Source organism: Oryctolagus cuniculus, chromosome 10 (assembly GCF_964237555.1).
Source record: "Oryctolagus cuniculus chromosome 10, mOryCun1.1, whole genome shotgun sequence".
In the NCBI taxonomy this organism is placed as follows: Eukaryota; Metazoa; Chordata; class Mammalia; order Lagomorpha; family Leporidae; genus Oryctolagus; species Oryctolagus cuniculus.
In genome coordinates, this window is record NC_091441.1 from 120,708,418 (window position 1) to 120,735,410 (window position 26,993).

Consider the following 26,993-nt stretch of genomic DNA (forward strand, 5'->3'; position numbering starts at 1 on the left):
CCGCTCTACTTGCTATCCAGCTCCCTGCTAACGCACCTGGGAAAGCAGCTCAAGACAGCTTAAGTCTTTGGGCCCCACGTGGAAAAAGCTGGAAGAAGCTCCTGGCTCCAGCCTGACCCAACCTCCACTGTTGCAGACGTTTGGGAGTGAACCAGCAGACAGAAGACCGATCAGGCAAACTGGACTTCATAAAAATATGAAAGTGCTATACATCAGTGGATACATTAGGAGAATGAAAAAGTAACCTAGAGAATGCAAGAAAAATATGTACACATAAGCATATCTGATAAAGGATCAATAATCCAGATTATAGGATTCTTAGAATTCAACAACAAAGATGGACAAGGGATTTGAACAGACAATTCTCTAAAGACAACATCTGAACAGCTAATAAACACATGAAAAGCTCCGCAGCAAGGCTGATCACAGGGAAACTCACATCAAAAGCAGAAATAACCTCCTCCCATCAGTCAGGATGGCTGCTATCAAACAAACAAACAATCAGAAAATGGAGGACTTTCAATACCCCACTTTCAGCAATGGACAGATCAACCAGACAGACAATCAGCAAGGAACAGCAGTTAATTGACACTATAGACCAACTAGACCTAACACATATCTACAGAACTTTTCATCCTACAGTTTCAGAATACAAATTCTTCTTACCAGTGCGTTGAACTTTCTAAAATAGAACACAGGCCAGGCCATAAAACAAGTCTAAGCAAATCTGAAGGAATCAAAATTATACCATGCATCTTCTCTGACCACAATGGGATGACAGTGGAGATCAGAAACTTTAGAGTCTCTACAACATATGCAAACACATGGAGAGTGAACAGTGGATCACAGAACAAATCAAAAGAGAAATTAAAAAACTGTTGAGGGGGGCCTGCACTCTGGCATAACAGGTAAAGCTGCCGCCTGCAGTGCCAGCATCCCATAAGGGTGCCGTTTCAAGTCCCAGATGCTCCACTTCCAATGCAGCTCTCTGCTACGGCCTGGGAAAGCAGTAGAAGATGGCCCAATCCTTAGGCCCCTGCACCTGCATGGGAGACCTGGAAGAAGCTCCTCACCCCTGGCTTCAGATCGGCACAGCTCTGGCCATTGTGGCCATTTGAGGAGCAAACCAGCGGGTGGAAGACCTTTCTCTCTCTCTGTCTCCCTGTAACTCTGCCTTTCAAATAAATAAATAAATCTTTAAGAACAAAACAAAACAGTGTTGAGGAATGGTTTTTCATAGTATTTGTTGAAATCTTTACTTAGGAGAGAGTTAATCTTCTGTGTAAAAAAGTTAATTGAAAATAGATCTTAGTAAAAAAAAAAAAGTAAGAATGGGAATAAGAGAGGGAGGAAGAAGAAGGTTGGGAGGGGGTGGGTATGATGGAAAGAATCACTACCACTGTGTTCCTAAGTTGTATTTATGAAATGCATGAAGTTTGTATACCTTAACTAAAAGTTTTTTTTTGGGGGGGGGGGGGCAGCTGCAAATACAGATGAAGATATTTAGAAATGAGAGCTCTTATTCACTTTTGTTGGGAAAGTAAAATGCTCCAGCTACTGTGAAAAACAGCATGGCAGTTTCTCAAAAATTAAAAATAGTGATGAGCACTTGGTAAAACCACTGAGACACCACTTGAGATGTTTGCGACCCATGTCAGAGTGCCTGGGGTCCAGGTCCCAGCCCACTTCTGATTCCAGCTTCCTACTAAGGCACACCCTGGGTGGCAGCAGGTGATGGCCCCATACTTGGGTCTCTGCCACCCAAAATGACAGACTAAGTTGCAGGCTCTTGGCTTTGGCCCAATCCTGGCTGTGATAGGCACTTGAAGAATGAACCGGCAGATAAAGAACCTGCCTCCGTTCCTTTCAAATAAACAAAAATAAGTGCTCCTTTAGAAAAGTTAAAAACAGAATTGCCATGACCCAGAAACTCCATTCTAGAATATACCCAAAAGAAAGTCTCAGATATATTTACTTGGACACCTATGCTCACAGCAACATTATCACATTATGGAAGTAACCAGTGTCCGTTCACAGATTTCTGGATAAACCAACCATGAGAATCACAAATAATTAATATTCAGCCTTAAAAAGGGAATTTTGACACACTACCATACAACACAGATGAGCCTTTAAGTCATGCTAAGTGAACTAAGACAGTCACAAAGAGACAATAAGTGATCCCACCTGTACAAAAGACCTAGAGCAGTCAAGGACGTGGAGACAAAGTAGAATGGCTGTCAGGAGTGGGCCAGCGTTTCCATTTAATAGATTTAAGATCTCAGTGTTGTGAGATGAGAAAGAATTCTACAGGTGGATGGTGGTGACAGGTTCAAAGCAATATGAATGGATTTGATATCACAGAAGAGTCCAGTTTCAACATGTTGAAAATGAACAATGGGACAATAAAAAAAAAAAAAACCAACAGTCATTATGCTCCCAGAATAAAAGCAAAAAAGTGACACCTAATTAAAAAAGTAATAAAAAAAAAAAAACCCTGAAACTTCCGAAACTGTATGAAACACAAAACAACAGATTCAAGAAGTACCACGTGCTCAGAGGACGTCAAGGTCAAGAGCTCTCACACCCAGATTCACTGCAATTAGACTGCTGTAACCAAAGACAAGAAACGCTTTCAGAGGCAGCCAGAAACGATGTAATATTAACTTGAGAGATTATAAATTTCTCACAGAAGCAGTAAAGGCATTTTCTAAATTGCTAAGGGAAGAAAACCTGACAACCTAGAATTCTACAGCCAGTAATAATTCCTTTTAGGAATGAAAATGATAGATAGTCTCAGGCAAACGAAAAGTAAAAGAATCTGTAACCAGTATATTTGCACTAGAAGAATTATCAGAAGAAATTCTTCAGGCATAACAGAAATTACCAGAGGGAAACATGGATCTGGGAATGAGGAGAAAACAACAGAAATGTTAACATCTGAGTAAATATAAGAAACTATTCTCCTCTTCAGTGACTTAAAATGCTCAGTAATGAAACTGAGGTTAAATGGTCTAAGCACACTCTGAAAGACTGTCTACAAAAGCCCCGACTGCATGCATTCACAGGTACCCTCCTTAAAGAGTATGGAGAGAAGCTACAGGAAAAGCAGAGTAACACTACCTCAACCAGTCAAAACAACGTGACTGCATTCACAGGAGAAAAAGTAGAAGTCGGCACAAAGACACTCGCCAAAGATAAAGGAAGCCCTTTCCTACTTATGAAAGCATCAGCTCAGTAAGAACAGAACACCTGAAGTGCATGTGCACCTAACAACCTTCAAAATACAAAAGGCAAAGACAGATGAAGTGAAATAAACAAACCCACAAACCCTCAATTACGCTTAGAGATGTCAACACTTCTATAACTTAATTACAGAATAATCAGAAAACCAGCAAGGATGCACAATTTAACACCACTAACTGGATCTAATTAACACTTACAGAACCCTTCACTCTCAAACAGAATACATATTCTTTTCAAGTGCTCAGAAAGCACTGCCTTAAGAATAATAAATCACACCCTAGGTCATAAAGCAGCGGCTGGATAAATTCTCAAGGATTAAAGTCATGCCAAGTTTATTCCCAGGGCTGGCGTGCGGCAAGTGGGTTAAGCTGCTGCCTGCGATGTGTGCATCCTATAAGGGCACCAGTTTTGTGTTCTGGCTGCCCAGGAAAGACTTCCATGTTCACGGACTGGACTACTTAGTATTATTATTATTATTATTATTTGGCAGGCAGAGTTAGACAGTGAGAGAGAGAGAGAGACAGAGAGAAAGGTCTTCCTTCCATTGGTTCACCCTCCAAAGGGCTGCCACAGCCTGTGCGCTGCGTCAATCTGAAGCCAGGAGCCAGGTGCTTCCTCCTGGTCTCCCATGCGGGTGCAGGGCCCAAGCACTTGGGCCATCCTCCACTGCCTTCCCAGGCAGTGGCAGAGAGCTGGACTGGAAGAGGAGCAACTGGGACAGAAACGACGCCCCAACCGGGACCAGACCCGGGGTGCCAGTGCCGCAGGCGGAGGATTAGCCAAGTGAGCCACAGCACTGGCCTGCTTAGTATTATTAAAAGGTCCAGCGATAGGGGTTTGGCCTGGGAGGTTAAGAGGTCAGCTAAGATACCCACATCCCATATCAGGTGTCTGGGTTCAAGTCTAGGCTCTGCTCCAGATGCCAGCTTTGTTAATGCATCCTGGAAGACAGCCGTGAGGCCTCGAGTACTTGGGGCCCTGTCACTCACACACGAGACCTGGATGCAGCTCCTGGCTTCCAGCTTCAGCACTGCCCAGGCCCTGCCACTGCAGGCATCTGGGGATGAACCGCAGACGGCAGCTCTCTCTCTCTCTGAATCTGTTTCTTCACCTTTCAGATAAGAACCAACGTTGAAATTAAGACTAATGAAGTCAAAATCCCAGTTTCCTTACTAGGCATGTGACCCTGAGGAGGTTCTTTCAAGGTCATGTGCCTCAGTTTATGATTCTGGAAAACTAACAGTACTTACATCACAGGGTTCTTGGGAAGCTTAAATGAGTCAGTTCATAGAAGGCTTAAGAACATCAGTAACACACAGAGAACACAGAGTTGTTCTTTATTGGCGTGAGTGAGTACCTGTGACTGAAGGTGGAGTAATATGGGACTGGCATTGTGGCACAGCAAGTAAAAGCGCCACCTGCAATGCCGCCATCTCACATGGGTGCCAGTTCTTGTCTCGTCTGCTTCACTTCAATTCAGCTTCCTGCTAATGTGCCTGAGAAGGCAAGGGAAGGCGGCCCAAGCATTTGGGCCCTGGCACCTGGCTCAACCTTGGTCACTGTGGGCATCTGGGGAGTGAACCAATGGAAGGAAGACCTTTCTCTCTGTCTCTCTCTCACTGTCTGTAACTCTACCTCTCAAATAAATAAAATCTTTTAAAAAATTTATTAAAATATATGTTCCAACTTATAGGGGAGAAAATAAAGTCTCGTGGTAAATTAGAAAGTCTTTGAAAAAGACCGCACAAACATTAAAGAATTAAGGTAATCGTACATTTTATGCTCAGAAATCCAACAATTTTGATGAAATGGACTCAGTCTTTGAATGCCACAAATGACCAAACACTCTGAGGAGTCCTGTGCTAAAGAAATGGAATGAGTAGTTTAAAACCTCCTTAAAGAAATCCCAAGGCACAAATTCCACCATGCACGTAAGAAGGAATAACACAAAATCTCTTCTAACAGAAGAGGCAAGACTATTTCCCAACTCATTTTATGAACCCAACACACTACCTGGATACCACAAAGTAGTTCACAATATTAAAAACAGGACAAAGATGTTAAGATAGTAACACCGATCCACAGAAAATTCTATACACTAACAAGCATGGGTGACCAGAGTTAATACAGCCCTTGACCAAGAGGTAGCAATCACTTGCTCAATGGCCTGGACTGTCCATTTTGTCCAGCCAGGTGCTGCTGGGGTTGAGGGGTGCACCACCTTGGCATCAGGAGGCCACAAGCAGGAACCAGCGCTGCAGCCTAGCATTTTCAGAATACTGCGCGAGTCACACTCTACAGACGTGAATACAGAAGTGTGTCCCTCTGGCTCTTTTTCCATCTGAATATAACCATAGCTCACTGTAAGCAGTGTGGAAATCTGCCCCAACTTCAAAAGAAAATTAATGATGTCAAAGGTGTTGGAATTTAGCCTAAAAAGCAGTGGAGGAAGACTTTGTTCCTGATGAACTTAGAGCAAAGTGCTAATTTTTAAAGTTGACCAAGTGAGCAGCGTGAGTGATCCCATCTTGGTGGAGCGAGGCGGCCGTGACTGGAGCCACCTGAGAAGAACAAGCAGCAGGACGACAGCGTGGTGAGGCCAGCAGACCATGCACGGCATGGACTGGACACCTGCTGGAACACCGACGCTTTCACAATCCCCATGCCCGACGTGGTCCATTATCTACAGAGTCCTGTCCAGCTCCATGCCTTCACAGAAGCTTTGCAGGAAGCTTCCTGGCCATGAAGACGTCCAGCTGGTGGCACACACCTGACAGACACAGTGTTCTCAGCCAGCCTCACTCCCCTGGCAGAGAAACCAGCTTCCCCAGTGTGAAACTGCAACCACCTGAGCAGGAGTCTGGTCCGCAAAGAAACAAGTCAGAGACATCACTGAGCAGCTATGCAGAAGTCGTCTCCTAGGTTACAGTGTAACCTGTGGCACCTACTGCCACTCACCCTTCAACTACATATTAGAATGAGAAAGCCTCTAAATACAATCAGGATTGCAAGGTGCCCTCTCCACCCCTGCCCCAGTTCTTATCAGCTCTCTTACACCTGGAAGCTACAGGCACAGCAGGTGTGCCAGCAATGAATAGCATCCTTCCCTTTCTCACCTTTAGTGAAGAGCCTGACAGCAGCAGGAGAGCCAAGGAAACAAGGCAGAAGGCGTCAGACTCTGGATGAAACAATCTGTCATCGAAACACAGGAAAACCTGGTTTCTAACTTACTAGTTTTTACAGAGAGAGGGATAGACAGAGAGAAAGGTCTTCCATCCATTGGTTCACTCCCCAATGGCCACAATGGCCTGAGCTAAGCCAATCCGAAGCCAGGAGCCAGGAAGTTCTTCCAGGTCTCCAACGTGGGTGCAGGGGCCCAACCACCTAGGCCATCCTCCACTACTTTCCCAGGCCAAAGTAGGGAGCTGGATTGGAATAGGAGCACCTGGGACTAGAACCAGCGCCACAGGCAGAGGATTAACCTACTGTGCCATAGCGCTAGCACTGTTAACTTAATAGTTCTTTTTTTTTTTTTTATCTTTTATTTAATGAATATAAATTTCCAAAGTACGTCTCATGGGTTACAATGGCTTTCCCCCCCATACCGTCCCTCCCACCCACCACCCTCCCCTTTCCCACTCCCTCTCCCCTTCCATTCACATCAAGATTCATTTTCGATTATCTTAGTATACAGAAGATCAGCTTAGTATACCTTAAGTAAGGATTTCAACAGTTTGTTCCCACACAGAAACATAAAGTGAAAAATAATAGATGATTTTTTTTTAAATGATGATGAAATCAGATCAGACCTATTGTCATGTTTAATCCCAGTGAGAGTCAAGTTGGGAATTGATAGTTTCTTTTCTTTTTTTTTTTTTTTAACAGAAGATCAGTTTAGTGTACATTAAGTAAAGATTTCAACAGTTTGCACCCCCATAGAAACACAAAGTGAAATATACTGTTTGAGTACTCGTTATAGCATTAAGCCTCAGTGTACAGCACATTAAGGACAGAGATCCTACATGAGGAGTAAGTGCACAGTGACTCCTGTTGTTGACTTTACAAATTGACACTCCTGTTTATGGCATCAGTAATCTCCCTATGCACCAGTCATGAGTTTCCAAGGCTATGGAAGCCCCTTGAGTTCTCCGACTCTTATCTTGTTTAGACAAGGTCATAGTCAAAGTGGAGGTTCTCTCCTCCCTTCAGAGAAAGGCACCTCCCTCTTTGAAGACCTGTTCTTTCCACTGGGATCTCACTCACAGAGATCTTTTTGCCAGAGTGTCTTGGCTTTCCATGCCTGAAATACTCTCAGGGGCTTTTCAGCCAGATCCGAGTGCCTTTAGGGCTGATTCTGAGGCCAGAGTGCTATTTAGGACATCTGCCATTCTATGAGTCTGCTGAGTATCTCACTTCCCATGTTGGATCACTCTCCCCTTTATTTATTCTATCGGTTAGTGTTAGCAGATACTAGACTTGTTTATGTGCTCCCTTTGACTCTTAGTCCTTTCATTATGATCAATTGTGAACTGAAATTGATCACTTGGAATAGTGAGATGGCATTGGCATATGCCACCTTGATGGGATTGAATTGGAATCCCCTAGTATGTTTCCAACTCTACCAATTGGGGCAAGTCAGCCCGAGCATGCCCCAAATTATACATCTCTTCCCTCTCTTATTCCCACTTTTATGTTTAACAGGGATCACATTTCAGTTAATTTTCAACACTTAAGAATAACTGTGTGATAATTACAGAATTAAACCAGTCATATTAAGTAGAACAGACAAAAAAAAATACTATGAGGGATAATGTATTAAGTTGTCCATTAGCAGTCAGGGCTATGCTGATCAAGTCACCATTTCTCATAGTGTCCATTTCACTTCAGGAGGTTTCCTTTTTGGTGTTCAGTCAGTTGTCACCGATCAGGGAGAACATATGGTATTTGTCCCTTTGGGACTGGCTTACTTCACTCAGCATGATGTGTTCCAGATTCCTCCATTTTGTTGCAAATGACTGGATTTTGTTGTTTCTTACTGCGGTATAGTATTCTAAAGAATACATATCCCATAATTTCTTTATCCAGTCTACCATTGATGGGCATTTAGGTTGGTTCCAGGTCTTGGCTATTGTGAATTGTGCTGCAATAAACATTAGGGTGCAGACCGCTTTTTTCTTTATCAATTTAAACTCCTTTGGGTAAATTCCAAGGAGTGGGATGGCTGGGTCGAACGGTAGGGTTATATTCAGGTTTCTGAGGAATCTCCAGACTGATTTCCATAGTGGCTTAACCAGTTTGCATTCCCACCAACAGTGGGTTAGTGTCCCTTTTTCCCCACATCCTCGCCAGCATCTGTTGTTGGTAGATTTCTGTATGTGAGCCATTCTAACCGGGGTGAGGTGAAACCTCATTGTGCTTTTGATTTGCATTTCCCTGATTGCTAGTGACCTTGAACATTTTTTCATGTGCCTGTTGGCCATTTGGATTTCCTCTTTTGAAAAATGTCTATTGAAGTCCTTGGCCCACCTCTTAAGTGGGTTGTTGGTTTTGTTTTTGTGGAGTTTCTTGATCTCTTTGTAGATTCTGGTTATTAACCCTTTATCTGTTGCATAGTTTGCAAATATTTTTTCCCATTCTGTCGGTTGTCTCTTCACTCTCCTGACTGTTTCTTTTGCAGTAAAGAAACTTCTCAATTTGATGCAATCCCAATAGTTGATTTTGGCTTTGACTGTCTGTGCCTCCCGGGTCTTTTCCAGAAATTCTTTGCCTGTGCCAATATCTTGAAGGGTTTCTCCAATGTTCTCTAATAACTTAATGGTGTCAGGACTGACAGGCAGAGTGGACAGTGAGAGAGAGACAGAGAGAAAGGTCTTCCTTTTGCCATTGGTTCACCCTCCAATGGCCACTGTGGCCGGCGCACTGCAGCCAGCACATCACGCTGATCCAAAGCCAGAAGCCAGGTGCTTCTCCTGGTCTCCCATGCGGGTGCAGGGCCCAAGGCCTTGGGCCATCCTCCACTGCACTCCTGGGCCATAGCAGAGAGCTGGCCTGGAAGAAAGGCAACCGGGACAGAATCCAGCGCCCCGACAGGGCTAGAACCCAGTGTGCCAGCGCCACAGGTGGAGGATTAGCCTATTGAGCCGCAGCGCTGGCCCTTAATAGTTCTTGATTGCTGACTTTTAACATTTTTGTGCCTCATACATGTACAACTTTACCTCTTCCACTAATAGTACTCCTTTGTGTTTTCTCCTTCTGTAAAATATGCAGTACTATTATTATTATTATTTTTTTTTTTTGGACAGGCAGAGTGGACAGTGAGAGAGAGAGACAGAGAGAAAGGTCTTCCTTTGCCGTTGGTTCACCCTCCAATGGCCGCCGCGGTTGGCGCGCTGCGGCAGGCGCACCGCGCTGATCCAATGGCAGGAGCCAGGAGCCAGGTGCTTTTCCTGGTCTCCCATGGGGTGCAGGGCCCAAGCACCTGGGCCATCCTCCACTGCACTCCCTGGCCACAGCAGAGAGCTGGCCTGGAAGAGGGGCAACCGGGACAGAATCCGGCGCCCCGACCGGGACTAGAACCCGGTGTGCCGGCACCGCAAGGCGGAGGATTAGCCTAGTGAGCCGCGGCGCCGGCCTATTATTTATTTTTAAAGTGCTAAACTTTTACTAAATTCTCTGAAAATAGTGTATACCTCAAGGCCTCAAAGCCTTCTGCTGTTTCTTTTTTTATAAGATGTATTTATTTATTTGAAAGGCAGAGTTACAGAGAGGCAGAGGCAGAGAGAGAGATATCTTCCATCTGCGGGTTCACTCCCCAAATAGCTGCTCCACTTCCAATCACGGTAATGCACCTGGGAAAGCAGCAGAGGACGGGCCAAGTGCTTGGGACCCTGCCACTCCCATGAGACACCTAAATGAACCCCCGGTTCCTAGCTTCGGCCTGGCCCAGCCTGGGTCGGTGCAGACATTTGAAGAGTGAACCAGTGAATGGAACATCTCTGTAATCTTTCACATAAATAAATAAATCTTCAAATAGAAAAAGATGGCGCCCAGATTCCTCCCAGCTCATCTACTTCATGGAAGAGAACTGCAGGCTGAGAGCTCCACTCCAAACCCACCTGATAACTACGTCACAACTTTCGTCATCTTACCTAACCCAACGAATGTATGCTTAACAAGGGGACCAAAAGAATTCTACAACGCATTGTCTGAAACCATTTTATAAGACAGTCAAGTGTGTTTCATTAAGAAAACAGATGAAGGGCTGGCGCTGTGCAGTAGTAAGCCAAGGCTCCACCTGCAGTGCCAGCATCCCATATGGGCACCGGTTCATGTCCTGGCTGCTCCTCTTCTGATCCAGCTCCCTACTAATGGCCTGAGAAGGCAGTGGAAGATGGCCCAAATACTGGGCCCCTGCATCCATGTGGGAGAGCTGGCAGAAGCTCCTGGCTCCTGGCTTCAGATCAGCCCAGCTCTGGGCATTGAGGTCATTTGGGAAGTGAACCAACAGACGGACCCCCCCCCGCCTCATCTATAACCCTGCCTCTCAAATAAATAAATAAAATCTTAAAAAAAAAAAAAAAAAAAAAAAGAATTTCTACTTCATGCCCCTCAGTGGTCACGACAGGAGAAAGGCACTATGTTTGACCTAGGCGAGAACTCCGCACTAACTACCCTAAAGAACAGCACAGTGAAGCTGCGACATCCATCTCTGGACACAAAACACAGTAATGTGCACCAGCTGCAAAACGAACTGGCAGGTCTGAGCACTCCAAATCCAATCGGCAAGTCTCCAAGCAGAGCTCAAACAGCCTACCCTGGGTATAAGGCTGAGGATAAACTGCCTCTTCCACTACAGTATAATCCACTCAGTCATCTGAACACAAGAAAAATGACATTCTGAACCTAACATCATCTACATGTGTACCTGACACTTAAGAAAAACCGCAGGCCAGCGCCGCGGCTCACTAGGCTAATCCTCCTATGGCGCCGGCACACCGGGTTCTAGTCCCGGTCGGGGCGCCAGATTCTGTCCCGGTTGCCCCTCTTCCAGGCCAGCTCTCTGCTGTGGCCAGGGAGTGCAGTGGAGGATGGCCCAAGTGCTTGGGCCCTGCACCCCATGGGAGACCAGGATAAGTAACTGGCTCCTGCCATCGGATCAGCGCAATGCGCCGGCTGCAGGCAGCCATTGGAGGGTGAACCAACAGCAAAGGAAGACCTTTCTCTCTGTCTCTCTCTCACTGTCCACTCTGCCTGTCAAAAAAAAAAAAGAAAAGAAAAAAAAGAAAGAAAGAGAGAGAAAAGAAAAAGAAAAACCCCAGCCCAAACCCCAAAAGATCAGATATTCTTTAAGTTCAAAATCCACAAATTACACATACAAAATTATCCTTCTGTACAAACACACTACCCAAACTGAAGCCAGTCACTACCCGAGGAAAGAAGTATCTTCTTCAAGCTAGCTAAGAAAAGGCTTCCAAGCCCGCGGCTGAATCCCAGCCCCTCTAGCATGGCTGATGTGGCTGCAGCCTTTAGCCCAGCTCCAGGAGGCCAGCGTCAGGCCCTTCTCGGGGTAGCCTGCATTCTGGCCACAGATGAAGGTGTACAAGATCCCTCATACATCTAGACAACCCAAGTGCAACTCTGCAGGAATGGAGAACCTTCTGCTTGGTCCTTGTACATAACATGGGCAGAACAAGCAATGAGCGGAGCAGGATAAACGACACCTATCACTAGGAAGAAAACACTCTACAAATAACTTTCTTGACGAGAACCCAGGGTTGGAGTCTCAACCACTTTCACGTCTCTCACGAATCCTCAAGACAAAGCTATAAAGTGGACTGCAGTGTAATGCTCAATTCTGCTCCCACTGTGAACACGGCTGTCCGTGGCAGCAGCACCCTCGCATCATTAACTACATGCACTCCATACTCGGCTCACTCCCTCTTCTCCTGCACCCACCTTTCTCCACAACGGCCTTCTGCTGACAGGACAACCACATTCCCCACCCGACTCCAGTTCTTTAACGGACCTTCCACTGTGAACCCCCTTGTCCTGCTCATCCCACCGAACCACCACGCCGTATGCACTCTACTTCCCTAACAACGCCCATGATCCCACTCTCCCCAACTGCTCTCTGCATTCCTTCAGCCACTTCACTGCAACCGATTTCCTCATCTATGGATGGTCTATGCACTGTAACTAAACTAAGCCATCAGAAACACAGGTCACACTTTTTCCCTGAAAAAACCTTCCATCAGGGCCGGCACCGTGGCAAAGCCGCCACCTGCAGCGCCAGCATCTCATAAGGGCACCAGTTCAAGTCTTGGCTGCTCCACTTTCTAATCCAGCTCTCTGCTATGTCCTGGGAAAGCAGAAGATGGCCCAAACGCTTGGGTCCCTGCACCCACATGGGAGACCCAGAAGAAGCTCCTGGCTCCTGGCTTTGGATCAGCCCAGCTCCGGCCATTGCAGCTATTTGGGGAGTAAATCAGCAGATGGACGCTCTCTCTCTCTCTCTCTGCCTCTGTAACTCTACATTTCAAATAAATAAATCTATTAAAAAAAAAAAAAAAGCAAAAAACCTTTGATGGCTCCCCATGCCTGCAGAGTCAAACTCACTCAAGGAAGGCCTTGGGAGAACGAATCCATCTACTTTTCCAGCCTTTTTCCTTTTTCCCTTGTGTAGAATATACTCAACTCTACAACGCTTGCTGCCCCCAGCTGTGTCTCTGCTGCTCCTCTGTGCCTTCCTGAACGTCTCCCTCCCACCTTTCCCTGACAATGGAAGCCCACAGGACAGAAACCAGGTCTGCTCCTGCTGCCCAGAGAACAGTGCTTGGCATATGTCGTCAAATGCGTGAACTCCATTCTGCTTCCTAAACCCAACTCAACAATGCTTGCTGCCATGGTACCACCGTCAGGCGGCAAACAGCGCTACTACAGAGAACTTCCCCACGTCTTGGAGGGGATGCGGGAATTCCCAGAGCATCCTGGACCACTCTTAAGGTCTAAAACATAGCTCCTCTGGGGCATACACCCCGCCATAAATGTTCCTGTCAGGTATACATTTATGAATAATCCACCATAATGCCCTGCAATGGCATGGATATACTTTGTTGATACATTTGTTCATTCACAAGGTCAGCACTGGGAGAGCTGACTGTGCCAGACACTCTTCTCACCTGACACACAGCAGTGAAAAATGCCAAAGCCAGGGCCAGCTCTGTGGTACAGAGGGTTAAGATGACCTCTGTGATTCCAGCTTTCAGACGGAGTACCGCTTCAGTGCCAGGTGCTGCACTGCCAATCCAGCTCCCTGCCAGTGTGCCAGGGAAAGCAGAGATGCCACCTGTGCGGGAGACCCAGAGGAAGCTCCCGGCTCCCGGGCTCGTCCTGGTCTGCCCTGGCCATTGCAGCCACTGGGAGAGTGAAGCAGCAGATGGAAGCAAGCAAGCACTCGCTCATTCACTCTCCTCTCTTACTCTGCCTTTCAAGTAAATAAATCTTTAAAAAGGAAAAAGCTATTTATAATAAGGACAAAGATAATCATCAAGGAAACAGGGCAATTTCTGATTATGGTAAATACAATGCAAACAACAGGTGTGAAAAGATCAGTCATTTTCAAAATGCTGATTTATTTACTTTCATTTTATTTGAAAGAGAGTCAGACAAAAATCTTCAATTGGCTGGTTCTCTCCCCAAATGCCCCCAACAGCCACGGCTGGGCCATGATGAAGTCGGGAGCCCAGAACTCAACTTAGATCTCCAACACAGGTGGCAAGGATCCAAGTTCTCGAGTCATGATCTGCAGCCTTGGCAGTCAGGAAGTGTGTGCATCAGGCAGTCAGGAAGCGTGTGCATTAGCAGGAAGGACGCGTGTGCATTAGCAGGAAGGAAGTGTGTGCATTAGCAGGAAGGAAGTGTGTGCATTAGCAGTCAGGAAGCGTGTGCATTAGGAGGAAGGAAGTGTGTGCATTAGCAGGAAGGAAGCGTGTGCATTAGCAGGAGGAAGCGTGTGCATTAGCAGGAAGGAAGCGTGTGCATTAGCAGGAAGGAAGCGTGTGCATTAGCAGTCAGGAAGCGTGTGCATTAGCAGGCTGGATCTAAGCGGAAAGGCCAGGTTCTCCCACGTGGAATGAGGACGCCCCAAGCAGCATCTTAACTGCTGTGCCAAATGCCTGCCCCAGTATGATCAACTCCAATTTAGGAAGATCATCTGCTATGGGCGAGGACTTATGGTACAAGTGGACCACAGGCTGGGCCACTGCTTGGGACAGCCAAATTCCAAGGTTGAAGCCCTGCATCTGCCTCCTATCCAGCTTCCTGCTGATGTGCACAATAAAAGGCAGCAAATGACGGCTCAAGTACTAGGGATCCTCCCAGGTACAGGGAGAGCAGGATGAGTGCCTAGCTCCTTGTTCAGCCTGGTCCAACCCTGACTGTTGCAGGTGTTCAGGGGAGTAGACAGCAGATAGAAGATCTCTCTCTCCTCATCTGTCTCTTCCTCTCTCTCCCTCACTGTTTTTGAAATAAACAACCTTTAAAATGATAATCTAAAACAGTAAGATAGGAAAATTCAAAGGTTAATAAAAGTGGTCAAACTGGGGCAGGCACTGTGGCACAGTAGGTTAAGCTTCTGCCTGCAGCACCAGCATCCCATATGGGATTGTGTTCCAACTGCTCCTCTTCTGATCCAGCTCTCTGCTGTGGCCTGGGAAAACAGGCGAAAAGGGCCCAAATGGTTGGGCCCCTGCACCCACATGGGAGACCCACAGGAAGTTCCTGGCTCCTAGCTTCAGAATGGCCTGGCTCCAGCCATTGTAGCCATTTGGGTAGTGAACCGGTAGATGGAAGACCTTTCTCTCTGTCTTTCCCTCTGTCTGTAACTCTACCTCTCAAATAAATAAGTAAATAAATCTTTAAACGGAAAAAAAAAAAAAAAAACTGGTTAAGCCACTTGGCTCACTGATTTCATTTACAGAACTCCAAAGAAAATCACAAATACCAAAAGTCTAACCACAGGGACCAGTGCTGTGGCGCAGTGGGTTAAAGCCCCAGCCTGCAGTGCTGGTTCCAGTCCCGGCTGCTCCACTTCTGATCCAGCTCCCTGCTGATGCGCCTGGGAAGGCAGCAGTAGATGCCCCTACTCCTTGGGACCCTGCACCCACACGGGGCATCCGGAGGAAGCTCCTGGCTCCAGATGGGCTCAGCTCTGGCCATTACAATATTTGGGGAGTGAACCAGTGGATAGAAGACCTCTCTCTCTCTCTCTCTCTCTCTCTGTCTCTGTCTCTACCTCTCTGCTGGCCCTGCCTACCCAGCTGCAGGGGGGGGACTCAAAATCCAATTCTATAGCCGGCTAATTCTTAAGCTGATAACTGTGTATGGTACATGAATGTTATAAATATCCAAATGTCACCTGGCAGAATAAAAGTTCCCCACCCTTAAATTAAAGCCTTAAACAGCATATTGATTTAATGTTTTCCAAATATGGGTAGGTGTCAGCCCTTGGGTTAGGGGAGGTGGGGATCAGGAGTTCTATTTGAAAGTGAATGAACTTAGCCGGCGCCGGGGCTCACTAGGCTAATCCTCCGCCTTGTGGCGCCAGCACACCGGGTTCTAGTCCCGGTCGGGGCACCGGATTCTGTCCCGGTTGCCCCTCTTCCAGGCCAGCTCTCTGCTGTGGCCAGGGAGTGCAGTGGAGGATGGCCCAAGTGCTTGGGTCCTGCACCCCATGGGAGACCAGGAGAAGTACCTGGCTCCTGCCATTGGATCAGCGCGGTGCGCCGGCCACAGCACGGCGGCCATTAGAGGGTGAACCAATGGCAAAGAAAGACCTTTCTCTCTGTCTTTCTCTCTCTCTCTCACTGTCCACTCTGCCTGTCAAAAAATAAAAGAAAGAAAGAAAGAAAGAAAGAAAGAAAGAAAGAAAGGAAGGAAGGAAGGAAGGAAGGAAGGAAGGAAGGGAGGGAGGGACGGACGAACTTGAGGTGCTTAGGAGCCATCCTAGAGGATAAACCAAGCAGACTAGACAAGCTCACCTGGAATCTACACACCAAGGTCATCTCACTATCACCAAGAAAACATGTACTTGTATATCTGGGTATAAAAGCATCTAAAATCAGCTTCAGTAGCAGTGATTCCATTTTAGTGTTACTGAGATGATTTTCCTAATTTGGACACCTGCACTACTATTTTAACCATGAATAGAGATTTTATTTTTTAAGAAACAAATATTTCATTTTTCTAATTTTTAAGTCAGCTACTGAACAAAGAAATAATATCCATAAAGGAAACCAACAGCTATTGGAGTGAAAGAACTAAATTATGGAGGAAAACAAACAGTTTTCCTAGGTTTTCATCTGGTAAGAACTACTTAGAAATAAAATGTGTGTTGCCATTACAACATTCTCCAACAAAAGAAACAGGAAAAGAAGGCCTAGCTTTGACTGACAATCCCAGGGTGAGCCACTGGGAAGGAGGCGGCTCTCTCAGGCCAGTCTTCGGAGGCCCTGCCAGCCAGGGCCACCAGGCTCACGCACACAGCCTGCCCAGGGCTGTCAACAGAGTTCAAGCCCACTCTAATCTTATGCCCTAGGTAAAAAATTGCAGTGCACACAGACACCAGTATCACAATCTTATCAAACTTAAAGCTGCAAACTGAGCACATGCACCCACAGATCATCTGAGATCTGGAGGGCAGGAGCGATGCCAAAGGCCATTCATTTCTTCCTGCTGCAGTCAGTCTGCCTTTACACCTCCCCGTCATAAAGCTGCAAATCGTCTGTCTGCATTCTGGTCAAAGATGAGAATTTATAACCAACACCTAATACTGCACTCCTTATACACTGATGTCGCTGATGCACGCCCAAGAGTTCTAACTCGAGGTATGAGAAGGCACCGCTCTTGAACAGCAAGACCTAAGGTTACCACCACGACTTACAGCAACCTGAAGAACAGAGCAGATAGGGTACCTGACTACCACCCTGCCGGTGGAAACAGTGACAGGGAAAAGCAGGACTCATTATTCCCAACTCTCTGTTCACAACGGCTCCTACAACAGACCCTAATCACACCATGCCCAAGAAGCAGCAGGAGGCACGGGAGCAGATTAAGGAGCCATTTGCAATACCGGCATCCCACATCAGCGTGCTGGTTCAAATCCCGGCTGCTCTGCTTCCGACGCAGCTTCAAGCTAACACACCTGGGAAGGTAGAGGGCCTCTACCTTGGGCCTCTGCCACCCACATAAGAGACCAGGATGAAGTTCCTGGCTCCTGCCATTCAGGGAACAAACAGTGGATGGAAGACGTCCCTCCCTCTCTGCCTCTCTTCCTCTCTCCCTTTCAAATAAAATAGTACGTCTTAGAGAAAAAAAAAAAAAAAAGAGGAGGATGAAGAAAAACTAACTTCAAAAGGTTCATGCAGAATGCATATTATAAAAAACTACAATGGATTTCAATATTTTTTGCAACAAAATAAACTTAAATTTTAACTCCACTTTTCCATGAACTTTTAAAGTACTCTCATATATCAGATCTAATGCTGTCTTCTAAAAGGAAGTGCTCTAATAGTAGGCCACCAAAAATTATTGGCCTGCCTGCGGCGGCTGCAACATTTATTCTATCAGTCCATCTGTGCTATCGAATGCAACGTGAGAAAACACGTTCAAACGTTTCCCGAGATTTAAACAAATAAAAAGCTTACTTCCTAAACAGAAGCTACCAATAGTCAAAGCAGAATTAAGCAAAATGTAAGCAAGAACTGCACATGAAAGCTACTAACCGCGTCGAGCACGACTGAGCGCCGTCCTCTGCTGAGCGCTCACTCCACGCCAGCAGGGCCCAAGCACGGTGCGGACCTCCCTCTACCCAACCTCAGGACCACTGCAGGAGGCCGTGCTGTGATCACTCCACTTCCCGGAGGACCAGAGGAAGCAGAGATTTATGAGAGGGAGACACGGCCAGGTCTATGCCCAAATCCATGACGGCACACTCCAGACCCTCACTCTGACCATCAGGTTGCACTTCCACACTGAAACACAAATACGGGGTCATAAGAAGATAAATTTTTGCTTGCTTTTTTAAGATTCATTTAGTTCAAAGCCAGAGCAACATAAAATGACAGAGGAAGAGAGAGACAGCCATCTTCCATCCTCTGGATCACTCCCCAAATGGCAACAGCTAACTCTGGGCCAAGCGGAAGCCAGGAGCCAGGAACTCCACTGCAGACTCCCACGTGGGTGGCAGAGGCCCAGGTACATGGGCCATCTACTGCCTTACTAGATGCACTAATAGGAAGCTGGATCGAAAGCCAAGTCACAAGACTCAAACCGACACTCTGATATAGGATGCCGACTTCAGCAGCGGAGGGTTAACCCACTGCACCAAAATGCAGGCTCCATAATTTTGTATTCTGAAAAGTATTTTCAATTTGGAGATGTACTTAAGCACCCAGCATGTGCCAAGCATTTTTCCAGGTACTGCAAATAATACATCAGCAAGCCAAACAGATAGAAATCCCTGTCCCGAGCGAGGACTCTCCAGAAGCACTTCTCTTGTGTCTTGTTTTCAAAAATGTTCCCAGGGTATCACACATATTACTTGCAAAAACTCTGGAAGGCAGACACCATTTCATTCTCACTTTACAAATAAGGAAACAAACACTGAGAAGCTGAAAATCCTGACAAAAAAAAAAAACACAAGCCAGGGAGTCGGCATCCTGGACGTGACGAGCCTGGCGCTCGGCTCTCCATCTCCAGGCCGCGGCTGACTGCCAAGGCACCTAACTTAAACATCCTCCACAAAAACCCAAACCCAACACATTCATACGCCAACAAACGCGGGCTCCAAATAGATTCCCATACTTGCTGAGACGCTAAGTAACTGTTACAAGTAAACTGTACAGACATACTTCAGTACTGTTCTGCCCCCTAAGTTCCTCACCAGTGATCACCTTTCTAAAACCCAGCTAAGGAGGAAAGGCATCGATTTCTTTTCTTTTTTAAGATTTTGTTTCTTTATTTAGAGAGGCAGAGGTACAGAGAGGGAGAGACAGAGAAAGATCTTCTGCCCTCTGGTTCACTCCCCAAACGGCCCCAACAGCCGGAGCCAGGAGCCAGGAGCTTCTTTCAGATCTCTCACGTGGATGCAGGGGCCGAAGCACTTGGGCCATCTTCTACTGCTTTCCCAGGCCATAGCCCAGAGCTAGATTGGAAGACATTAGAGCCGGCGCCGTGGCTCAATAGGCTAATCCTCCACCTTGCGGCGCCGGCACACAGGGTTCTAGTCCCGGTTGGGGCGCCGGATTCTGTCCCGGTTGCCCCTCTTCCAGGCCAGCTCTCTGCTATGGCCAGGGAGTGCAGTGGAGGATGGCCCAGGTGCTTGGGCCCTGCACCCCATGGGAGACCAGGAAAAGCACCTGGCTCCTGGCTCCTGCCAGGATCAGCGCGGTGCGCCGGCTGCAGCGGCGGCCATTGGAGGGTGAACCAGCGGCAAAGGAAGACCTTTCTCTCTCTGTCTCTCTCTCTCACTGTCCACTCTGCCTGTCAAAAAAAAAAAAAAAAAAAAAAAAAAAAAAAAAAAAGGAAGACACGCACTCAGGACTAGAACTAGACTAGTGCCCATATGGGATGCCAGCGGTGCAGGCAGAGTCTTAGCCCACTACGCCACAGTGTCAGCCCCAAAAGGACTCAATTTCCAAGCAGCAATGTCACTACTAAGAAACCTGAAACCTAAACTTATGTTGCCAGTATTACAATTTTAAAAAAGACTCTCATTCTTAGAAACTATTTTTAAGTAAGCCCTAAAGCTTTGTTGATTTTTTCAACTTAAAAAAAAAAAAAAAGTTCCTTTCAGGATATGAAATAAGGCTATCATTGTAGTATATCAAACAGGGAAAACTATGAAATTAGATTCAAAATCTATTTAACAAACAGTGTAACCTTTAATAAATACCACAAAAGATAAGGCCTGTGTTTGTAATTATTTTTTAAGAAAAACACTAACAGGGGCCAGCCCTGTGGCACAGCAGGTTAAAGCCCTGGCCTGAAGCGCCGGCATCCCATTCGAGAACCAGCTGCTCCAGTTCGGATCCAGCTCTCTGCTATGGCCTGGGAAAGCAGTAGAAGATGGCCTATGTCTTTGGGCCCCTGCACCCATGTAGGAGACCCGGAGGAAGCTCCTGGCTCCTGGCTTCGGATCAGCGCAGCTCTGGCGGTTGCAGCCGATGGGGGAGTGAACCAGCGGATGGAAGACCTCTCTCTCAGTCTCTACCTCTCTCTGTAACTCTTTCAAATAAATAAAATAAATCTTTACGACGCATCTTGTTTACAAAAGGTGATTTCTAAGCAAAAAATTCAAACTTCAGTAAGCAGTGCCCCACTTAAACGGGTCCGCGGTTAAGGAAGGACTACATGGAAATGGGTGGGATTCTGGAACATGCAACCCGTCATTAAGACTTCAGTAAATCAGGACCATGACAGCTAAAGGGGGTGAGTTGTACCTATGTTATACTATCTGCCTGCAAAAGCCAATGAAAAGAAAACTGAAAAAATACTTTCTCTGCAGTTTCAGTCTTGGGAGTGACCGAAATGGTAAGAATATCTTAAACACAGTGGACACAGAATCAGAGCAGTATCTAACTTCAGCTTAAAACCCCTGCAACTGTTCTTTACCAATAAAGTTAAAAACACCAAGGAACAAAGTGATTCCCCAAAGTTCAACATGCCTGTGAAGTCTGTCCACAGACCCTCTCAGTGGGCGTGCACTTTCTGGAAAGCGATTTGGCCTTGAGACTTGAAATGTGTTCAGATCTTTTGACCCAGTAAAGCCAACTCCAGAACTCATCCTCAGGAAATGCAGATTAAAATGATACAGCAAAACCCTGGAAACCACTCCAGTGCCCAACAAGGAACAACCAACTATATTATGGTATATCCATAAGACATATCCTAAGGGAATAACCGCAAAGGTATCTAAAGGGGTTGTAGCCACAGAGAAACTCATGATGGGGGTGGGCTCTGTGTCGCAGTAGCTTAGGCTGCTGCCTGCAATGCCAGCATACCATATGGGCACCAGTTCAAGTCCCAGCTGCTCCGCGTCTGCTCCAGCTCCCTGCTAACGCGCCTGGGAAACCAGTGGAAGGTGGCCCAAGTATTTGGGTCCCTGCACCTGAGACCCAGAGCTCCTAACTCCTGGGATGGATTGGCCCAGCTCCAGACACAACAGCCACCTGGAAGTGAACCAGCAGATGGAAAACCTTTCTCTCTCGCCCTCTGTCTGTAATTCCACTTCTCCAGTAAATAAATAAAAATCTTTAAAAAAAAAAAGTCTCAAGCCAAACCTTGTAAAAGGAGAAATGCTAGAACAGACAAGTGGTTCTTCCTACTTCATACTATTTTTTTCAGTATTTCACTAGCAGGCCTGCTTTGCGAGGATAATCAGTGGGAAAAGTCTTCTAAAAATAGTCTCTCTCTCTGCAGGCATAGAGCATTTTGTATGCATGTAAGTGAGCATCCATTTAGGGTATGAGAAACTTTAAAAGTCCAGTAAGTGGTGAGGCATCCTCTAAGACAGGCCTTTGAAATGCATTACTGTACAGGGTCATCTTCATAATGAGAGCACTTGGCCTTAAGACTCTCGGTCCACATGAAAAACACGCTGGGTGGGGGAGGGGTAAACATGGCAGGGCACCTCCCAGGCCACACCTGGACCCAGATGAAGACACCACCTCAAGGTAGCAATGGCTCTGGCAGTCCAGTTTTAGAAACGTTCATGCCGGCACCGCGGCTCACTAGGCTAATCCTCCACCTTGCGGCGCCGGCACACCGGGTTCTAGTCCCGGTCGGGGCGCCGGATTCTGTCCCGGTTGCCCCTCTTCCAGGCCAGCTCTCTGCTGTGGCCAGGGAGTGCAGTGGAGGATGGCCCAGGTGCTTGGGCCCTGCACCCCATGGGAGACCAGGAGAAACACCTGGCTCCTGGCTCCTGCCACCGGATCAGCGCGGTGCACCGGCCGCGGCGGCCATTGGAGGGTGAACCAACGGCAAAGGAAGACCTTTCTCTCTGTCTCTCTCTCTCTCACTGTCCACTCTGCCTGTCAGCAAATAAAAAAAATAAAAATAAATAAAAAATTTTTTAAAAATTTAAAAAAAAGAAACGTTCAACACCTAAACTTGACCCACAGTGTATTTTCTTTAGAAACTGTTTTGGGGGACTGAGCTGCTGCCTGCATCGCCAGCATCCCACAGGGGCAACGGCGGCTCCACTTCCGATCCAGTGAACCAGAGGATGGAAGATCTCTGTGTGTGTGTCTCTCTCTCGGAAACTCTGCCTTTCAAATAAAAAAATCTTTAAAAAAAAAAAAAAAAACTTGTTTGCAATTCATATCCAGAAGTAATTTAGAAATAAGCCATATAATCAAAAACTATTTCTGACTTTTAAATATGTTACTGATAAAATAATATTTGATTTTTAAATATACTGAGGGTGGTTCAGCAACAACAATGCCTGTTGCACAGTGATTTTATGTCTAAACACATCCCATTACTCCTGCTTTCCACAGGACCACTCCATCCCTAAATTCATCTCCATGTGTATGCTAACACGTATATAATACATGGACACATTATTCATGTCCATATATAATGTGAAAGAACATGCTGACAAGGCCTGGATTTGCAACGTTATTCATAGAAATTCAGAAAGGAACTTACTGGGGGCAGCACTGTTGTGTGGTGGGGTAAGCCACCGCCTACAGCACTGACATCCCATGTGGGTGCCAGTTTGTGTCCCAGCTGCTCCACTTCCGATCCAGCTCCCTGCTTATGCACCTAGGAAAGCAGCAGAAGATGGCACATGTGCTTGGGTCCCTGCACCCATGTGGGAGATCTGGAAGAAGCTCCTGGCTTTGGCCTGGCCCAGCCCCGACCATTGCAGCCATTTGGGGAGTGAACTAGCAGATGGAAGATGGTTCTGTCTCTCCCTCTCTCTCTGAAACTCTGCCTTTCAAATAAATAAAATAAATCTTTTCAAAGAAGAACTTACTACAAAAAATATGTCTGAAGGATTAAGATCTCCCAATTCACAGCACTATGGCTCTAAGCTCAGCTGGACCTCAAGAGGCAGGTGAAGGTGGTCGTGTGGCACAGGTGTTAAGACACCACATCGTACCTGCAGCGCCTACAGCCATGTTCCTGCTCCACTTCCTACTCCAGTTTCCACGGGAGACAGCAGGTGCCAGCTCAAGTGCCCGCGTCCCTGCCTCCTAAGTAGGAGACTGGAGCCAGCTCTTCACTCCTGTACTCAACCTGGCCAGCCCGGGCTATCACGGGCATACACCAGTGAATGGAAGGTCTGTCTCTCTCTCAAATAAAATGAAAACAAATGAATACATAAGTAACTTTAGAAGTAATAAGGAAGATTTAAATCATAAAAAATAGAGAGGCAGACAGGAAAAGTAACACAGGCACGAGTTCGGGATTCTACCTCTGCTACTTTTCAGCTCCAGGATTTTCCCTGAGCCTCAGATCTCCTAACTGCACCTGTAAGAGGGTAAGGTCGTACTAATTACAGCTCCTACACACACTTAACAAACTTACTCTAGGTTTAGACTCCTACATACCAAGTATGCTCTTTTCCTAATTCTCAGCAAAAAGTTTTCTTTGAATTAACCTTTCAGGTAGTAACAATTTGCAAAACTACAGATGAGCATTTATATTATTCATTTTAAAGGACATAATGTCTATGAAATTTATCCTGTCACACTGGCAAATGCTATTAAATATTTCTTAATAACCATATCATAACCTAACCAAGAAGCCCAGTTAAAAATAAGTATTACTCAATATACATCGCACATGACACATGACTCATTACACAATCCCCGCCAGAGAGGAGAGATGTGCAGCATTTCATTCTAACACCAAACAGAAAATTAGACACTGGTAACATCTGTTGTTGAAATGTCCCAAATAAAAGAACACTATGTACATCCAGTGTCTCTACAGGCAACCCTAAGAGTTGCACTGTTCTGTTCAAGACTGAACTTCTCTGTAGCTCAGCATCCTAATCTTTAGAACTGGAATAAATCAGACACACACGCTAACTCAACCTCACAAACCTTCTGAATAAGTTAAACATCTATTAACTCCTTCTTAACTTTTAAGGCCGATGTGGGGATGTTTCAATTTGATGTTTATAAAAAAAAAAAATGCTGCTTACAAAAGGAAAACTGACTTTACCTACAAGCCTTCCACAGCTGGGAAGTTACGTGTTGACTCTGAACAACCAGCCAGCTTTCCGAGTGACACACAAACCACCTCCATTTCTGATTCTGTAAGGCAAGCACTTTACAGAGACTACTGTAGTCTTTTTTTTTTTTTTAAAGGTAAGGCTAAATTGATTTTTTGGACACTGTTTCCATGTAAAAATCTAAAATCATCTTTAAGCTGCCTTGTTCCTCCTCTTAACAGGTTCTGTGAGAATCCCTGACCACGGGCAAGCATGTGGTCCAGCAGTACCCCACATCCAAGCGCCTGGAGTCCCAGCCTGGCTCCAGCTGCTCTGGCTCCGGCTCCCGAGGAGCTGACGCAGACCCTGGAGGCCGCACTGAGGGCTAACCAGACTCCTGCCACCACCCACCAGGGAAACCTGGGTTCACTTCTCAGGCTCCCCCAGTCCCAGCCTCTGTGGCCATCTGGGGAGTACACTAGGGGGTGGGAGCTCTCTCAGCCTCCCTCTCGGTCTCAGTCACTCTCTGGCTCTTGATGTCTAAATAGAGCTTACAAGGAAAAACAAAAATAGATCAAGTTAGCATTTAAACTTTTTTTTCTGAGGTGAGCGCTGTGATGTAGACAGTAAAGCAGCGGCCTGTGGTGCCATCATTCCCATGTGGGCGCCAGTTCAAGTCCCAGCTGCTCCACTTCTGCTCCAGCTCCCTGCTAATGCACCTGGGAAAGCAGTGGAAGACGGCCCAAGTACCCGGGCACCTGGTACCCACAAGGGAGACTGGGAAGCAGCTCCTGGCTCGCCGCTAGCCCAGGTGCCCTCCCCTGGGGGGGGGGGGTGTCTCATGGTGAGCAAACCAGTGGATGGAAGATCTCCTTATCTCTCAAACTCTAAACAAATCTTTAAAAGAAACTTTTTTCAGCATCTTAAAGGCCACAGTCAAGTATGATTTTTCTTAAAACTAATCTTTTTACTTGACAAATTGTAATTTACGTATTTATGGTGATAGTGTGGTGTGTGGACACACACAACAGAAAGCTATTAGGGGCCGGCGCCGAGGCACAGGTTAATCCTCCACCTGCAGCGCCAGCATCCCATATGGGCGCCAGTTCTAGTCCCAGCTGCTCCTCTTCCAGTCCAGCTCTCTGCTGTGGCCTGGGAAAGCAGTGGAAGATGGTCCAGGTCCTTGGGCCCCTGCACCCACGTGGGAGACCTGGAAGAAGCTCCTGGCTCCTGGCTTCAGATCAGCACAGCTCCGGCTGTTGAGGTCATTTGTGGAGTGAACAGTGGATGCAAGACCTCTCTGTCTGTCCCTCTCACTGTCTGTAACTCTACCTTTCAAATAAATAAATATTAAAAATTTTTAAAAAAGAAAACGATTAAATCAAGCTAATTAACACATTTGTCACTCACATTTTTACGGTAATAGATCTAGTAACAGAATCTGTCCACACCATTCTAACCAAAAAGAGCAGTCTAACGTTAATAATCGAACTAGCCCACTTTCGAGCCCGACAGTTTTGCAGAAACTGCTCTTCTTAAAATAATCTCATGGGGGAAAAAAGGGGGAAGGCCAACCGCCTCTGGCGTGCTCACTTCCCACAATCCAGACTGCGACGCGGTCCGGGGGAACAGGGGAGGGTCCAGGGCGGCCCCTCCAGGCTTCCTCCTGAAACGGGCGACCCGTCCCTCGCCTCTCCCCTCCCCACTCCTCGGCGCCAGCCCGCAGGAAACCTATCATGTAACAGCGGAGCAGGCAAGGGCTGCAGGCAAGGGCTGCCAGGCGGCGGGGCCGCACTTCAGACCCGGCTCGCCCGGCGTCGGAGCAACGAGCCGCGCCAGGCGCGACGTGCGAGGCCACCACCTCCAACAACAGGTCCGCCGAGGCTGGCCGCCACAGCCGCCACTCCGCTGCCCACGGCGCTGCCGGACAGCCGCGGGGGAAGGCCGCACCCAGCACACACGCACGCTTTTGTTATCAGCTCCGAGGGCACGAGCTCCACGCCGCACCCGCCAGCCGCGCGCACCCCCGGCGGGACCCCCGACGCTCTACCCGCCACGGCAGAGGCTCGCCCTCCGGCGGCCTCTGAGTCACTCCTGTCGCCAGACCGGTCGGACGGCTTGCGTCCAGTCCGAGGATCTGCACAGCCATCTGGGGGTGGGCGCCGCCCCGTCTCCCCGGGGCGTGCGACCCAGGCCGGCCGCCCCGCCAGCGCGGGCCATACCCACGTCGTCCTCGGCGCAGTCGCCCCAGCGCGAGGCGGCGATCACGGTCCGCAAGCCGCCCAGCCCGGGGCCCCCGGCCAACGAACACCGAGGGCGGCCCCGCGGCCCGAGCGACCCGGCCCCGAACTCCGCCGCGGTGCGCACGACGCGGGAGGCGGGCGGACCAGCTCGCCAGACCGCGGCCGCGGGAAAACCACGGCCTCCAGCTGGCCCCCACGGGGCACCCGAGGCCGACCGCGGCCCCCAAGCACCGCGAGCGCGGGTGGACCCTCGCCGAGCCCCGCGCAGGCCACGACGCCGA

The 26,993-nt window shown here is 47.4% G+C and overlaps 1 protein-coding gene across 1 annotated transcript in view; it reads right to left on the minus strand.

The window, feature by feature from the left end:
* ARL8B (ARF like GTPase 8B) overlaps positions 1-26,993 on the minus strand; it is a 49,149-nt gene that overhangs the window by 21,305 nt on the left and 851 nt on the right. The window lies entirely within an intron of this gene.